The following is a 12925-nucleotide window of genomic DNA, read 5'->3' on the forward strand; positions in this document are numbered from 1 at the left end:
AATCCTCTTCTACTGTACTGGCTATTGAGCCATTCCTTACTAATACTTATAGCCTTAGAGAACTTAAGAGTATCTCGTCATTCGTTAGTACTTCTGCATTCCACTTCTCTGCATATTGATTCTTTCGGACTAACACCTTAAACTTCAGGCTACTCTTCATCACTACTACTTTGTCATCTAAGTCTATATCTGCCCCTGGGTACTCCTTACATTCCTGTACCAGATGTAATCTGACTGAAATCTTCCCGTATCACCCAGCCTTTTCCAAGTATACCTCCTCCTCTTGTGATTCTTGAAAAGAATATTCGATATTACTAGCTGAGACTTGTTACATATCTCAATTTGTGTTTCTCCTCTCTCATTCCTTGTCACAAGCCCATTTCCTCCAGTAAACTTTTTTGGTACTCCTTTCCCCACATCTGTATTCCAGTCTCCCACAACTATTAGATTTTCGTTTCCCTTTACGTGCTATGTTACCCTTTCAGTGTCCTCAAATACTTACTCTACCTATTCATCTTCAGCTTGTGACGTCGACATATATACCTCAACTATCGTTGTCGGTGTTGGTATGCTGTCGATTCGGATTAGAACAACCCTATCACTGAACTGTTCACAGTAACACACTCTCTGCCCTAACTTGCTATTCCTAATGAATCCTACTCCTGTTACACCGTTTTCTGCTGCTGTTGGTATTACCCTATATTCATCTGACCGTAAACCCCTGTCTGGTTTCCATTTCACTTCACTGACCCCCACTATATCTAGATTGAGCCTTTGCATTTCCCTTTTCAGATTTTCTAGTTACCCTACCACGTTCAAGCTTCTGACATTTCACGCCCCCATTCGTGGAACGTTATCCTTTCGTTGATTATTCAGTCTTTTTCTCATGGTCGATTCAGATGTTAAGTCCCTGTGGATACACGTTACGTGACTTTAATGCAGTGGTTTCCATTGCCTTCTGCATCTTCATAAAGTTGGTCACTGCTGATTCTTTCACCTTTGGGGCAGATTCCCACCCCTAGGACATGAAAGTGCCCTGAACCTCTGTCCGCTCCTCTGCCTTCTTTCACAACCCATGACTGAGGACGTTTTGATTACTAATCAAAGACGCTACTCCTGACCACGGGTGCCTCTTTAGCTGAAGTTTATTGACGCTATTCGCCATAGAGGGATGAAGCTGTCCCTGGGCTCTGGCAGCGCCAGCCCCATACCCAGCCTCTGCTGTGAGGCTGGGAAACCACCACTTATGACACGGAAGCAACTGCTCAGTTTGAGTCAGTTTCTCACTACCTGCTCTTCCACAACATACCAAACTACTGCCTGCCAGCTGTGCAACGCCTCTTTACCAACCGTTCACGGGCAACAAGGCCCTTTGGAACCCACACAAAGTGTGAACTGGTGTCACTTGGTGTGGAGTCTGCCTAGGAAGGCTGAAGAAGGAAGTGACTTTCTGCTGGGTACCAGGGCATATAGGTACTGTGAGGAGCGGAAGGGCGGATGTGGCTACCAACGAGGAGTGTAAGGATCCTCATTTCCGTGTGCGATCCCCTGCAACCTTTCGCCTCGCTGTTGAGGTGGAAGAGTGGCTGTAAGTGACAGACAGTTAGCTGCTTCTACTAAAACCCGAAAAGCATCATTGCTGTACCTTCTTTCAGCCACGCAGGAGGTATGAAGTCCTTCGTACTCGTCTCCGTACAGACCGCAGCACTATGACGAATGGCTTCCTGCTCTGGGCAGAGGACCCTCCAATGTGTTTCGTGCATATCACTGTGACCTATATTATATTAGGTTGCATTTTATTTTCAAACCAGAAGAACAATGACAGATTTGCTTAAAGATTCGCCATACAATCTTATGTCTCAAGGGCAAGATCACTTTAATTTAAAATCGGCTGAAGGCCAATAACTTAAGACTCATACCAAAATCAGAAATTTAAAAGGCAGAAGGTGTTATTTTAAGTCAGTTCCTTGAATTAGGCTGAAGGCCCAAGCAATCTCATACCTTAAGAGTAAAGCAAATGTAATTTAAAAATAGACTGTAAACCCATCACATAAGAATCAAATCAAAATAAATTTTCAAAAGGCCAAAGGCCTTACCTTAAAAGAGTTCTTTAATTAGGCTGAGGGCCCAAACAATCTGACCTTAAGAGAAAGACAACTTTAACCTAACATCGGCTCAAGGCCCATCACTTAAGACTCAAACAAAATTAAAATTTTTAAAAGACCAAAGGCCTTACCTTAAAACAGTTCTTTAATTTAGGCTGAAGGCCCAGACAATCTCACGTCTTAAGAGCAAAACAACCTTAACAGCCAACGGACCCACCGACAAGATAACTTCTGCTCCACCCGACCAGTACGCAACGGAGAGTTCAATGGAACAACGTAGAAGGTATTGGCACCCACAACTAACTATTCATTGAGTTGTCAACCTAGACACCGCGCTAGGCAGCGACAACGCGATGAGGAAAATACACTGCCTGAATTTACGTCAACGGCCAGGGCAGGTAACCGGAACGTTAACGGCCACAAGGCAGAAGATTCCGCTGGTGCACTTCAATTCAAAATAACCAAGTACAGTTAAACTCCACCGGATGGTGGGTAAAATCTGCCAGCTTGAAAACACACGTTTTTGCTCGCGGGAATGACCCAACAGCCGACAACGAAATCCAAACGACACAATGTGAACAGTCGTGGCTTGTTGGTACATTAAGTGAAAACTCAACTTTGGTGTCCGAGATCGGTGAACCACGGACCTCGTAGCAATGGGAACAGCACCTCACACTCCGACCGCGCGTGGACGCCGCCAGCGGGCTCGGCCAAACTCGCTGCTCCACGCCAACCGACCAACTGATCGCACACCACACAGCCGGAATTATAAGCGCCAGGCCAAAGATAGTACAAGGTGCGAATATCGATACACACCGCTGATGCCACTCGCAGAGAGAGAGGATAGAAGCATCATCGCGGGAGACTAAACACAGAATAGCAATCAGGGTTTAATGCAACGCATAACATGAGCCAGCACTGATATACCTGAGTTGTTTCTTTGGTTCCTAAGTGGCCTGGTAGTTGATTTCTGTGATGTACAAATGATGGTTGAATAAATTTGACGTGGGAGAAGTAAATATTCAGAGTTGTTGAAACGTAAGTCTACATTACATGTGTATGCCACCGTAGATAATTTCAATTATGTCCCTAGGCTCTTTGACCCCTTTTAGCTGAGCGATGAATTGGCTAATAAATGGTCATTCAAGGGGAAATTTAAAGGATGTATGAAACTACTGATAGTTAAGCAATTCCGACATTGGTAAAGATGGGATATATGGCGAATAACAAGCTACGTGAGAGCTGCAACTTGCCTTTCCTGTGATTGTCTGGTCAAAAATTTGTCCATAGTAATACCTAAATATCTTGAAAGTTCTGCCATATTCATTACCTATTACTAGTAAAAATCTTTACCAAGAGACAGAGGGTTAATGGAACAAAGTAGGCCACATGTAGCTCCTTAAACTTTTAAACAAAGTAGACCAAATGTGGCTCTTCAAATTCTTCAGAAGTTTAAAAGTGTACTGTGTCTGAGAAATTCGTTTCTTCCAGTCACGAAATCATCATGTACTAGTTTATCTTCAAAGGTTCCTCTAAAAATATTCTTTTTCATTTGATTTTGAATTTTAAGTGGCTTAGTTGGTTGGTTGTGACTATTCTGTTGTTTAGCTTTGTGTGACTTTTTGCACTTCCAACTGCGAGAGAAGCCAAATGCATATACCTGCACGAATACAACATGAATTCGGCTCCGTTTTATAATTTTTCTAAACAAATACGCAAACAAATTAAGTTTGAACTTTACTATTAATTTCTTCAATTAAACATAGTGGTCCCTATGTTGATAGTTTTCGTAGCAAACTGATCCTGAAATAACAATAACTTACCTCTTAATGTAATTGCTTGGAAACGTGGTGCTAGCTGCTCTCAATGTACCAGCTGCAAATTCCTAACTACAGTTACTGACAGCTTATATTAATGGAATGGCCCAGACAAGTTAATATTTTATACACATAGTTGAGTGAGAAACTCTTTAAATAAAAATGGCTTGGATCGAGAATGTGGATAATCCTCGTAAGTGAAATATTTCCTTAGAAAACTGTTTCTAAATTATCTGATATATTATTACTTGTATTAAATTCAGGTTGCAACACTCATAAGCACTGTCAAAGGGCAACAGCGATATCAAATTCTTACGCTAAGAAATGTTAGACAGATAATTAATGAACATGGAAGTACCATACAGCGAAAATTACTCAATATTTAATGAAAAATTCAAAGTTCTAAACTACATTCAACTAAGGATGCAACAAAATAAAAAATATTACCTTCATTCCTCTTCATATGCTTTTCCAATCTTATTACATCGCATTTCATTTTAAATCACATTTAGAATCTTTCTCCTCTGTTTTACAATATTCAAACACAGATCATTTACTTTAGCACGATGCACTTAACTTTACGTCTTCATTGCCACGAGTCCTCTGCTCGGCGTCCGTCTCACTAATCCTCTAACGATAGAACTCCCACGCTCCTCGCTGTCAAACATCGATGACAGAATAACCACATTTTCCAGCGACACAGCAGCTCTGACCAAAGGGTCTGAGTGCAAATAATCAGAAAATTCAATGTGTCGCCTAGAGTTTGAGACATTCTAAGTACATACAAACACCGAAATTTAGAATAGAAAACTTCCAAAAGATTTGTTTCACTTCCCCATGTCTTCTGGCAAGACTTTTGCTGAATCTTTTTTGCGTATGGCAAAGATAAGTTACAAATGTTGCTTCCATTGGCACTCAGGTGCACTCACAAAAGGTTATATATCATTTGAAGGATGTGTACACAAGTTGAAGGAAATTGTGCGGGACCATAATGTGCACTAGTAATGAATTCATTGACTTTGGAAAAAAAATTACACTTATGGTGTTACTATTTTTGTAGTTTTTCTACACAAAAACTTGTGTGATTGACTGTGATTACATTGTCTTTCAGTCGCAGCAAATATATATCGAACCAATGTTTCTTCTGGTTGTTGCACACTAAGCTGAAGACACAACACATGTTGTTGTAGTTGTTGTGGTCTTCAGTACAGAGATAGGTTTGATGCAGCTCTCCATGTTACTCTATCCTGTGCAAGCTTCTTCATCTCCAGGTAACTACTACAACCTACATCCTTCTGAATCTCTTGGTCTCCCTCTACTACTTTTACCCTCCACGCTGCCCTCCAATACTAAATTGGTTTTCACTTGATGCCTCAGAATATGTCCTACCAACCGATCCCTCCTTCTAGTCAAGTTGTGCCACAAATTCCTCCTCTCTCCAATTCTATTCAGTACCTCCTAATTAGTTATGCGATCTACCTATCTAATCTTCAGCATTCTTCTGTAGCACCACATCTCGAAAGCTTCTACTCTCTTCTTGTCCAAACTATTTATCGTCCACGTTTCACCTCCATACATGGCAACACTCCATACAAATACATTCAGAAATGACTTCCTGACAAATCTATACTCGGTGTTAACAAATTTCTCTTCGTCAGACACGCTCTCCTCGCTATTGCCAGTCTAGATTTTATATCCTCCCTACTTCGACCATCATGAGTCATTTTGCTCCTCAAACAGCAAAACTCATTTATTACTTGAAGTGTCTCATTTCCTAATCTAATGTCCTCAGCTACATTCCATCATCCTCGTTTTGCTTTTGTTGACGTTGATCTTATATCCTCCTTTCAAGACACTGTCCAGTTCCTTTGCTGCCTCTGTCAGAATTAAAGTGTCGTCCGAAAACCTGCAAGTTTCTATTTGTTCCCCAATGGTCTTTAATTCGTACGCCAAAGTTTTTTTTCTTTATTCCTTGATCAATATAGAGATTGAATAACATCGGGGATAGGCTACTGCTCTGTCTCACTCCCTTCCCAACCACTGCTCATCTTTCATGCCCCTCAACTGTTAAAATTGCCATCTGGTTTCTGTACACATTGTAAATAGCCTTTCTCTCCCGGTATTTGACTCCTACCACCTTCAGAATTTGAAAGAGAATATTTTAGTCAACATCGTCAAAAGCTTTCTTAAAGTCTACCGATGCTAGAAATGTAGGTTTACCTTTCCTTAATCTATCTTCTAAGATAAGTTGTAGGGTCAATATTGCCTCACGTGCTCCAGCATTTCTACTGAATCCAAACTGATCTTCCCCGAGGTCGGCGTCTATCAGTTTTTTCATTCGTTTGTAAAGAATTCGCGATAGTATTTTGGAGCCGTAACTTATTAAACTGATAGTTACTGATAGTTCGGTAATTTTCACATCTGTCGGTACCTGCCTTCTTTCGGATTGAAATTATTATTTGATGTTTGAGGGTATTCCGCCTGTCTCATACATCCTGCTCTTGAGATGGTACAGTTTTTTCAGGGTTGTCTGTCGCTAGGCTATCAGTAGTTCTAATGGAATGTCGTCTACATCGATGACAAAATAAGCACATTTTCCAGCGACACAGCAGCTCTGACCAAAGTGTCTCCGTGCAAATAATCAGCAAATTCAAAATTTCGCCTGGGGTTTGAGACATTCTAAGTACGTAGAGATACCGGAATTTCGAATAGAAAACTGTCAAAAGATTTGTTTCACTACCCCACGTCTTCTCTGCTAAGACTTTTTCAGAATGAATTTTGCGTATAGCAAAGTTGAGTCACAAATGTTGCTTACATAGTTACTCAGGTGCACTCACGAAAGGTTATATATCGTTTGGAGGAAGTATACACAAGTTAAAGGAAATTGTGCGGGACAATAATGTGCACTAGTAAGGAAGTCATCAACTGTGGCAAAAAAATTCCTGTCTGAAATCGAATATTGCATAGATCTGTAAGTTAGCCTGTAAGAGAAAATGCATTATGACGCGCCAAATTCGATGCTGCAGTTGCTCATGCTGCTTTCATCTTCTGTGATGCCTTTGTCTTTATGTAAGAAATTATTGCTGTCTTCTTTTTCGTCAGCTTTGCTTGTAAAATGATGGACTGTAAAGATCTAGGTCAATTATCTTAGAACATGACGCTATAACAATCATATCATCTATTACATAAAAGTCATGAAAATAATCATACGAATTGGATTATACGTATAGTAGTGTATGAGGCAAAAATATTGCTTATGTGAATGAAAGAAAATCTGTAGAAATAATTTAAATGGTAACTAAGTACAAACTCTTCACGTGAAAAAAATGAAATAGTGGTTGTCACAACATGACTGTTATACATTTGTGCATTGTTTGATCATTAGGAAAAAGAAAGAAAAATAATTATTCAAGGAACGGTTTTATATTGGTGATGTGATGAAGAGCTCTCGAAGATTTCGTTCTGAGGGTTTCAGGATGTACTAAGTTGGGATGGTAAATTCGTCGAATACTAAAAGGTCCGCTATTTCTGACGCTTGCAATTTGCTTTACGAGGGAATGGGTGTGCTCGAACTAAAACTTCATTCTTTTATAGCATTGTTTCCTCTCAGCTGCCTTTTTAACATTAATAATTGCAATTTCTATTGCTTCACCACTACGTAAACGCTGTGACGTGGGAAACGAAACATGTTTTTTATTTTGTCTCACGAATTTTTATTCTTTAAAACCAAATGTGCCAAGAGTAAAGTTGAATCACTAGGAATTGAATTAATTGCGTCCTGAAAAATCTGAATACATCTGTCACATTAAGTGTTTCATTTGTGGCAAAAATTCTACATAGTTTTCCTGTCTCTTTGATTATACTTTCACAAGGACTGGAGGAAGCGTGGTACCTGGAAATAAAACCGGGTTTAATCTTTCTGTTGTGCAAATTACGTGTCCAAGTTGCGGAATGAAATTGTGGTCGATAGTTAGATATAACCTTTTCTACATGCCCTAAGTGCGATAAAACACTCTTAGTGAATGCAGCTGAAACAATTTTACCTGCAGCTCTGCAAAGTGGCGTAAGGGAAACCAATTTAGATGTTAGCTCAACTGCAAGTAATATGCACGAAAAACCTCTTTTGCTCTTTGGAATAGGCCCGTAGAGATCGACCGCCTCTAAATGACCTAATGTAGTGGTGATAATTGGGAAAAGTCGAGTTAAATGTGATGTACTGAAATACTTTGCTTCTTTTCAGAGTTTGCATTTCGCCAGGACGCGCTTAATTCTCTTCTCCACGTTCGTGGAATAGAATGTTTGACGAAGTATGAGGTAACACTTTTCCGTTCCGTAATGAGCATATGCCACACGTATATATTATATCGCTTTGTTGACAAGATCATCAGGCTTATGGATTTGCCAAGTATTACTGTCAAGTTTTAATTGGGTTTCGTACCAGGTAATGATGTCTGTTAGGAAAATTTAGTTTGTTATGGCATAATCGCTTGATATTCTTCCATACTGGATCTGTAGCCTCGTCTACGGCAATACCTTTTTAAGTAACTTGCCAGTGAACGTCTGGAAAAAGAGTAAGAATTTTCATGCAGTTTATGAGGGTCTAACTACATAATGTGATCTCTGAATACAGTTTTAAGCTGGCGTTCCCGTATCACATGGTTGAAACAATAGTTTTGGTGTCGCTTAGGTCCCTGTGTATGTGCCTAATTGCTTCCAATACCTCAAATGGCAGGAAGTGATGCTGTGCATAAGACTCACCACTTGCTGTTGCTTTTTTCTATCCACACCTTGTGTCTACTCCACTGCCGCAGAGAGTGCGCTGTGGATGGTCATCCGTAGAAACTTTATGGAACAAAGTAGCCCATACTGCTTTCTTCATGGCCACAGATTGTCTAGATTCCTTCTTATGGTTAAACCATAATAGAGCTCCAGTTTATCTACCTCTTCCTTAGTAAGACGACCCCGACCACCAATTGGTTTGACATCACTGAACTTTTTCCCCTTCATATCTTTTATTAGCTTACTTAAACGTGTGCCCATCCTGTTTTGAACATGATCAACACACTCTAACTTTTCAATTCTTACAGTTCTTCCATAAGGCATATGTCCGCCCCAATAGCTGAGTGGTCAGCGTGGCAGTCTGTCACGCCAAGGGACCTGGGCTAGATCCCCGGCTGAGCCGGAGATTTTCTCCGCTCAGGATCTGGGTGTTGTGTTGTCCTCATTATCATTTCATCATCACCAATGGAAGAGTACGGGAAACCCCCACTGGAATCACTTCCCTAGACGCTCATGCGGTGGACCTCTCTCATGGAAAGACATGCCATAATGCAGAACACAAAGTTTTTTATAAGGCATTTTTTTCAACACATTTGCGAACCCTTTAGAGTCTCCGTATCCAAGGTACTTCACATACCGTACACCATAATTCTCTTCTCACCTTTGAGGTATTCTGAGAACTCCCTTGATTCCATTTCACCACTGTACCCAGAAAAATTCTGCACACAAACTTAATCCTGGTTATTTCCTTTGCAACCACGGCAGTACTTTGTCATACTTTCTACGTCAATCACCTTTTCAATTTCTAGGGATGTTGTGGTGACAGCACCACGCTTCCGCCATGTCCTATCAAAGGCTGCTGCTATATCAGTGTCATCTTCATTGCATAACTCAGTTTCATCTACTGCTTTCTGTGTTGACAAAGCACTCACTTGACCAAGACTTTCAAGAAGTAACTGTGTGTACTTCTAAAATCTTGTAAGTGGTGGCAAATTCATGATAGCACAAAATGTTTCAGCCGCCTTTCTGTCCTTCCCAATACATCTCATTCGCTATGCAAGTCTGATCTTTGTGTTAAATTCTTCCTTTGATCAATGTAGAAGAATAGCCTGTTTTAGTTACTATACCCCACATAAATCACAAAACACTTGTAACTTACTAGCCACACCTTTCCTGCCTTCAAAATCTTCGACGATTTTAATACCACCTTTTCCACAAAGCGCACACACTGCAGCATTCTTTAGAAGTGAACATAAAGCACTCAGTTCAACAATAATGGAAGCACATTCCGTTACAGTGTTTTGATTATATTTTATAGAATTATCACTCTGGGTACTCAAATATTTTAGCTTGTCTTCAGACACTTGGCAGAGTCAACATAACATCCAGTTGGTTTGTGGATGTAATTACACAGTCTCTACTTACCAACGAAGTAAACCGATTACTATAAAACTTATGATTTCCCGTTCCAAAACACTCTTTTGGAGGCATAACTACTTCCGAGGATGACACAGCACCAACAACTCAACAACGTACAAAAGTTTGAACACAAACAAATCTCGAAAACCGTAGACATACAAAGGAAAACAAAGGATCATCGGAAAGCGTGTGTACTGACAGGCCTGCCAACTCAAAAATCGATTACGCAATGTACCTTTCCGAAGTGGCAAGATAATAATGACGCCATTTGACATCCGACCGCAGCGGAAACAAGGTCGCTGCCGCATACCGACATATATTTAAATTTGTTTTTAAAGATGTTACCGATGTCCGAATCGAATCATTTAACTACCATTTTGTTCACATAACATCACATATTGATTAAGACGGAAAAAAATAGAATTTTTGAAGCAGATTCGCTAGCAAGTGACCTTAAAGCAGAAGGCACAAGGTTTTCAAACGCAACTTGCTGCGTGTAAATGGGACTGAAGGTTCACTGACAAAATTGTATGAAAGCAGTCGTTTGAGAATCAGTAAGAGATCTTGATAAAGCATCAGCGACTACATTTTGTGTGACTGGAATATGGATGACTGTGAAATTGAATTCCTGTAGATGAAGTTTCCATCGTCCCAGACGATCACGTGGGAATTTAGCGGACATTAGGGACTGAATAGCACGACGTCCTGTATTCACTCTCGTGTGTTTTCATACAAGAAACAACTAAATTTTGTAAAAACCAAGATGACTGACAACGTAACCAGTTGTGTAATATAATAATTTCCTTCTACTGGGGAAAGTTTACGACTGGCAATACTTTTCGTGGTGATCACTCCTTGTTCTTCTATTTCCTGGAAAATATGAATGCCAAGAGCCTTTTTCGAACTGTCCGTTGCAATAAAAAAGTGCTTGGAAAGACGTAGATGTGGTAATAGATTGGCATTCAGTAAAGTAAGTTTCAAATTCAGAAATTCAGTTAGTGCCTGATCATCCCCAGACCAATCTCAGTTTTTACCACTTAGCTGACAAAGTATTGGTATATCCAAAGCTGTATACTGAATGAAACGCCCAAAAAATTGACGAAGCTGAGAAAACTTCGTAGTTGTCTTTTTAGCTGTGGGAACAGTAATGTCCCGGATAGCTTGAATTTTATCTGAGTCAGGTTCAATTCCATCAACAGAGATGATTTGGTCTAAAAACTTAATAGGTGATTTACCAAACTCTGATTTAAGTATATTAACTGTAATACCCTGGCGTGTGATTGTATACAGTGATACAAGGTACTGTTGTCTTTATACCAACTTGCTTCCGCAGTAAGTGTGTCATCGACATAACTTTGTGACCCTTTATTTTATATCAGGTGGAAGAATAATATTCCTTCCACGAATGAAAGTTGTTGATGATATGGTAAGGCCAAAAGGTAATTCACAGAAATGATAACAATTATCGAAACATAAAAAGGAAGTATATTTACGACAACTGAGGTGAAGTTCTATTTGGCAAAATCCATACTTTAAAACTAGCGTCGAAAATGCTGTTACTGCATGAAACTTTTGTAGCAATTCATCAAGTGTTTGTGGTGTATCTGTTTCTGTAACTATAGTGGCAGTAATCTGTTGTGAATTTCATACAGACCTCAATGATCCGTCTTTTTCGGGTACTAGGTGTAATGGGCTGATAAATGTACCTGCTGCGTGTTCAATAATGCATTGAGCGAACATGGATTCCAGTTCCTGTTTGACTTCGTCACTATAAATAAAACCCTCTGAGTAATGCTTTAAAATAGAAGTCTTTTGAGGTTTTACTTGGAACTCACACCCAAGTACTCGCACAGTGCCGGGTACACTGTCCAAAACATATGACTCTCATTGTCAAACTAGTTGTAACAGTTGTCTTTTTTAGTTTGTTGCTGCTCCAAGGTCAATGTGTATTCTTTGTATATGAAGAAAGCTCTAATCTCTTAATTTACCGTTCCTCAATTAAACTGTTCTGCTGAAATTGTAATGCAACTTGCTCATTATTATTGCGTGGTTCAAAATAAGAGTCTAAGTCCAAAATCGCTTTATGTTCTGTCAAGATATCCATACCTAGCACAACTTCAATTGTTAAAGGTGGCACGTCTAAAAATTTGTATAAAATACGTGTCCACGAATAGTGAATTATAAGTATGTATGTCTGCACTTTAACATCTAGTCCTTTTCCAGAAACTGCTCCTCTAACGTTTAGTCTTTTATAATGGGAATGAACGGCAAGAATTATTCGTACTGCATTTATTCAATGTTGCATCACAATCACTGGAACTGGAGATGCAGAGTCAATTACTGCAGTGAAAATTACGTGAATCGGTTTGTTTACTGATAATCGGATTGTACACATTAGCGGCTGTTCTTGTTCGTGTAATAAAACGTCTCTTATGTCTTCGAACGCGATAACACGTTCTGTTATTGGCTTCACATTGCCTGTAGATGTCGTTTTGCTGCAGAGATCTACAGTATGCCGAACTTAACAATCGCTGTCTGTCAGGAGAATGGAAGTGACTATCTGCTTCATTAATTACGCAGTGTTGTTGCTGTCCATAACTGTCATTTTGCTTGTTGTCATTGCGGTTACAGTATCTGTAATTCTGATTGTGGTTCTGTTGTCTGTTGTCGTACATTCTGTTGTATGGCACGTGCCAATTGGAATGTAACTTAATATTTCGATGAACATAATTGTTTCCCTGATTATTATTATTGTAATTCTGCCGTGATCAGTTATTTTGCTGAGACGATCTGTGATTGCAATTA

The sequence above is a fragment of the Schistocerca serialis genome, chromosome 7, assembly GCF_023864345.2.
Source record: "Schistocerca serialis cubense isolate TAMUIC-IGC-003099 chromosome 7, iqSchSeri2.2, whole genome shotgun sequence".
In the NCBI taxonomy this organism is placed as follows: domain Eukaryota; kingdom Metazoa; phylum Arthropoda; class Insecta; order Orthoptera; family Acrididae; genus Schistocerca; species Schistocerca serialis.